Genomic DNA, 6,000 nt, shown 5'->3' on the forward strand with positions numbered 1-6,000 from the left:
TATATGCCCAGGAGTGGTATATCTGGGTCTTTTCTAAGAAACCACCATTTTATTTTCCAAAGTAGATGCACAAATTTGTACTCCCATCAAGAAAACCAGAGAGGCTGAATAGTAAGGAAGGCTTAAATAAGAAGACAAGAGTCGTTCTGGGAGGGGAAAATAGAACAGATGTCATAAGTGGAGGCTGCCTATGGTTGGCAACATGTGGGAATGGGGAAGATAGTGAAAGGAAAGACTGGAATTGGAGCTATTTTAGAGGCAAGCTCAAACATAGTACAATTGAAACTACATGTAATCTACAAGAGTAACCCTAGAAAAAACTGCTAGTGATGCAAGACAGGAAGCCTGTACTGACCATCTCCTGGAACCAGCAAAGGCCTCAATTTGAGAGATTGGGTCATAAATTCAGATATAAAACCTTCAGTATAGAGTTTGTGTTGCTTACAGAATTTGCTGGAATCAGCGGTAGCACTGTCATCAAAGAGACAAGAGAGACTTTGTATGCTACTGTAGGGAACAGATGAAGAATCTCATATTCAAACATTCCTTAGCTTTCAAGAAGTTCTACAGAAGACAGGGGATAGAAGACCAGATTGGTCAGGGATACTGTAAGACCGTGACAAACAAAATCAATGGACCAGGACACATGAAGTCTACCAGAAAACAGGGAACCTATAGGATTTTTACTTTGGGCCCCTGCTTATATGTTATAGCTGACTAGCTTAGTGTTCTTGTGGGATTCCTAACAGTAAGCAGATGTCTCTTGACTCTTTTATTTTAATTTTTTGGATATTTTATTTATTTACATTTCAGATGCCATCCCTTTCCCCCATTTCCCCTCCCTAGAATTTCTATATCCAATCCCTCTTCCTCCTTTTTGCTTTTATACTGTTTTAATTACATGCAAGTATTAAGGTCAGTTCTAGTTTGAGGAACTAGCAATACATTAGATGCAAATAGTCAAGGAACAAGCATGACAATAAATACAAATAATCAATGCAATAAACAGAATTCCATGAACATACCCATGATCACTATTTCTAAGGGCTTACCAGGATGACCAAAATATCTGAGTCAACTTCCCTGTACTAGCCCAAAATCATTTTCATGTCTGACTCCTACTTCCTTGTTCTAGCCTAAAATTTAGATTTCTGTCTGAAATTACTTTTTTGTTCCAGCCTATAATTTAGATGCCTGCCTGAAATAACTTCTTTGTTCTAGCCTAATGTCAGATTCCTTCCTGAAGCCCACTTCCTTGTCCTTGTCCCATGTCAGGTTCTTGCTAACCAGCCCCAAAAGCTCTCTGCCTCTCCCCCTTTTTTATTTCATAAACAAGACTGAGCATGTCTCAGGTCATTCTGAAAATAATGCCTTCCTTACCCGTCATAGAATATGCATTATCAAAAAGCAATGAACTTATGTCTTAGGTTGGCAAGGCTCTTGTGCAGAATCTTACCTGTCCTTGGCTTGTCGCCCATTAATTTAATAACTCTGCCTAGGGGTCCATTTTCAGGTTCAAGCCATGTACTTTGGCTGCCAAAAATGTTGATGTTGTTAAAGATAAGCTTAAACACAATGATCTAGCATGATCAAGCTATATATGACATTCTTGAAGCTTGACCAAAAGAGAAATACTGACCTCATGCCATGGATAATTTTATCTGTAGTATTTACCACATCAATGATCAGCAGAGCAGCATTGTTGAAATTCATAAGCTCCCTATGTATCATTAAAACCTCCAGAAAGGTTTTAGAATTATGTGAAATACACTGGAAGTTTTTTTAAACTTTTTCCTAGTTATAAACACTACCACTGTAAATTTTAGAACTAACATGAATTCAATGCTATTTGGCATAACATTCAAGATGGTTCCTTACTCTTAAACTCTGAAACTCCTTCCAATAAATTTAATAGGATAAAGAGCATCAATCCATTCTTCCAAATGGTTATCTAAATCCTGTTGTATATTCAACACATTAGTAATAGTTTTTTGCTAAATGATAACAAAAGTAGCTGTCTTAACTTCTTGTGTCAAAGCAATTGCAGAAGCAATGCTGCTAGCTGTAATTAAAGCTGTTATACCAGCAATAATCAAGCCCACTACGCTTTTGCTTCTGCATAAAGCCTTCTAGCACTTGCAAGCTCTTTCTGAAAATTAAGGTTCTGTGATACTCAGGGCAATAAAACAAAAGCTTGTTGAGAGATTTCCATTATTGACATGCCAGATTTCAACACACTAACACTATTAGAAAGTGTACAATCAATACAACTTACATTAAATACTGTAGAAAAACAAAGGTAATTTTAACTTGACAATTAAAAGAGCCTTAAGACATGTTGTAACTCCTGTTTGAAATCCAGCTCCTGTTCCAACTTTATCTCTTGCTAACAAAACATGATAGAGAACTGCAACTAAATAAACAATAAAACAAAAATAGCATGATTTAAATCAATTTGTAGTATATGGTGATATACCACCCCCTTTTTTACTTCATAAAAATATTGTTTTAAAATTCCATGGGCCCCTTCCACAGACCATTGTCCTTGACAATTATAAGAAATACCAATAACATGAGTGATGTTAAATTCCTGCCAAAATGTCTCAAATGTTTGACTCTGATTAACCAGTTCCATTATCTGGGGTTTTTTTTTCCTTTGTTTGTTTTGTTTTTTCTTTTTTTGTTTGTTTTGTTTTTGCTTTTTTGTTTTGTTTTTGCTTTTTTGTTTGTTTGTTTTTTGATTTTTTATTATTGGATACTTTATTTATCTACATTTCAGATGTTATCCCCATTCCTTGCCCCCCCCAAGAAACCACTTATCCCATTCTCCCTCCTCCAATTTTTATGAGGATGTGCCCCTAACCATTCACCCACTCCCACCTCCTGCCCGCAGATTTCTCCTCACTGGGGCATCCAGCCTTCAACAGACCAAGGCCCTCCTCTCATACTGATACCCAACAAGGCCATCCATTACATATGCAGCTGGAGATATGGGTATCTCCATGTGTGTCCCCAGGCTAGCTCTTTAGACCCTGGGAGCTCTGATTGGTTGGTATTGTTGTGCTTCTCCTGGGGCCACAAGCCCCTTCAACTCCTTCAGAGTCTTCTTTCTAACTCTTTCATTAGGGATCCTGTGATCAGTTAGATGGTTAGCTGTGAGCATCACCTCTGTATATGTCAGGATCTGGCCATGCCTCTCAGGAGACAGGTATAACAGGCTCCTGTCAGCATGCACAGCTGGACATCTACAACAGTGTTTGTATATGATGATTGCACTTAGGATGGATCCCAAGGTAAAGCAGCCCCTGAAAGGTACCTACTCCAATCTCTACTCCACAAGTTTTCCCCTACTTCTGTGAGTATTTTATTACTTTCTTCTAAGAAGGACTGAAGCTTCTACACTTTGATCTTTCCTCTTCATGGGCTTCATGTGGTCTCTGAGGTATGTCTTGGGTATTTTGAGATTTTGGGCTGATATCCACTTATAAATGAGTGCATACCATGTTCGATCTTTTGTGATTGGGTTCCCTCACTCAGGATGATATTTTCTAGTTCCATCCATATGCCTATGAATTTCACAAATTCATTGATTTTAATAGCTGAGTAATACTCTATTGTGTAAATGTACCACATTTTCTGTATCCATTCCTCTGATGAAGGACATATGAGTTATTTCCAGCTTCTGGCTATTATAAATAAGGTTGCTATGAACATAGTGGAGCATGTGTCCTTGTTATATGTTAGAGTATCTTCTGGATATATGCCCAGGAGTGGTTTAGCTGGGTCCTCAGGTAATGCTGTGTCCAATTTTCTGAGGAACTACCAGACTGATTTACAGAGTGAATGTACCAGCTTACAATCCCACAAACAATGGAGGATTGTTCCTTTGTCTCCACATCTTTCACAACATCTGCTGTCATCTGATTTTTTAATCTTAGCCATTCTGACTGGTGTGAAGTGGAATCTCAGGGTTGTTCCGATTTGCATTTCACTGATGAGTAAAGATATTGAACATTTCTTTAGGTGCCTCTCGGCCATTCAATATTCCTCAGGTGAAAATTCTTTGTTGAGCTCTTTACCACATTTTTAATAGGGTTATTTAATTATCTGGAGTGTAAGTTCTTGAGTTCTTTGTATATTTTGGATATTAGCCATCTATCTGATGTAGGATTGGTAAAGGTCATTTCCCAATCAGTTGGTTGCTGCTTTCTCCTATTGACAGTGTCCTTTGCTTTACACAAACTTTGCAACTTTATGAGGTCCCATTTGTCAATTCTTTTTTTTTAATTTCAAAATCGATTTTATTGCAGCCAAAACAGTGAATTAACTGTACATAATAAAACTATTATATATATATATATATATATATATATATATATATATATATATATATACATTTTAAGTTACAGGGAATAAAGTTTATTTTGGCAGGTAGTGTTAAACAAAATTAAAAGTTGCATACATTAGTAACAGAACTCAACATCCTTAATTTGGTATAAGTCTGACACAGTTCCTTGCTTTCCTGTGTTCGGCTAAATCAGCATACCTAAACTTAAAAAAAAAAAACTGATATCCTCAAACTTTACTGTTTTCGTTTGCGCTCTGATTCCAAACAAAACTTTTCATAAGCTTTTTCAATCTCTGGGTCCATCTCATCATCGATATCATCCAAATATGGGTCACCAGCCCCTGATAAATCTGTTCCATTTTCTTCATATTCTGGAAAAAAGTCCTCTCTTTCAAGTAACTCTTGATACTTTTCTTGGTAATCTGGGTCAGCTGCAGTGAAAGGAACACCATCAGAGGTATAAAATGTTGGTTCATTCATGAAATAGTTAGGGTCATTTTCAGGGGTCGCCTCTCTGTATGTTGACGTTGCATGGACCCGGCCCCAGTTACTCGATCGAAGTTCAACAAGCTTCAGGAGCATCTGTTTTACATCTCTGCTGCAGTTTGCATCTAGGACAACATTTTCAATTCTCTGAATTATTTCTTCCATATCAGTTTTCCCCTTTTCCTTCCAAGTATCTTCTAAAACTGACCCTGTCAACTTTAGCAATTTTACTGCACAAATTAAGTTGTCATCCATAGGATTAGAGAACAGAGCATTCAGCAGTTCCCGAAGACCAACCTGAAGAATATCTGCTCTTGTAACCTGTCCATTCGTTCCTTTAATCTCCAGGTTAAGATATAGTTCTCCCAGAAACAGAACAAATGCATGAAATCGTTTTCGAGTCGCTTCGTCCCCTTTTGCAGCTTGGTCTTTAGCTTCGTACTCCGTCCGGCACCTTTGAAGTAGCAATTGGCGGAAGTTGCCACTCTGTGGGCTAATTGTCAGATGATGGGACAGGTAATTACACAGGCGAGCTCCCATGTAAGAGAAATTTGGGATAGACGTAGCCTGTTGGTAGATAAGTTCCACAAGTTCTTGCAAAGCATCGTCTGTTGTGACCCATCCATTCAGGGTTTCTGCAAACTGTTCAATTTCTGTTTCAAAGCTTCCAGGCTGTTCTGTAAGATGATTCAGGAAATCCTGAACATATTCTGATAGAGTGGGATATTCCTCACAACCATCTTCATAGGATTCTGTATAATTAGAAGAATAACCTGATGGGTAAAATTCGGGGGCGTTCGCCGACAGCTTAGACATTAGCACCGGGGCCACAACCACCTGGGGCTTAGCCATTGCTGAGTCCTGCTGTGGGGTTTTATCCTGTGAACTAGGTGGAGCTTTCTGGGACCTCGTTTGTTCGGGCAACTCCGACCTCCTCCCTGGCTCTTCCCCACTTTCTCTTCTATTAGTTTCAATGTGTCCAGTTTTATGTGGAAGTCCTTGATCCACTTGGACTTGAGTTCTGTACAAGGAGATAATAATGGATCAATTTGCATTTTCCTACATGTTGACCACCAGTTCAATCAACATCATTTGTTGAAATTGTTGTCTTTTTTCCACCAAATGATTTTATCTCCTATGTCAAAGATCAAGTGACCATAGGTGTC

At 38.3% G+C, this 6,000-nt stretch overlaps 1 pseudogene; it reads right to left on the reverse strand.

Moving 5' to 3' along the window:
- Positions 1-4,403: 4,403 nt before the first annotated feature.
- LOC114629941 lies at positions 4,404-5,764 on the reverse strand (annotated as a pseudogene).
- Between the last annotated feature and the right edge of the window lie 236 nt (positions 5,765-6,000).

The sequence above is a fragment of the Grammomys surdaster genome, unplaced genomic scaffold (assembly GCF_004785775.1).
Source record: "Grammomys surdaster isolate TR1022 unplaced genomic scaffold, NIH_TR_1.0 323, whole genome shotgun sequence".
Classification (NCBI taxonomy): domain Eukaryota; kingdom Metazoa; phylum Chordata; class Mammalia; order Rodentia; family Muridae; genus Grammomys; species Grammomys surdaster.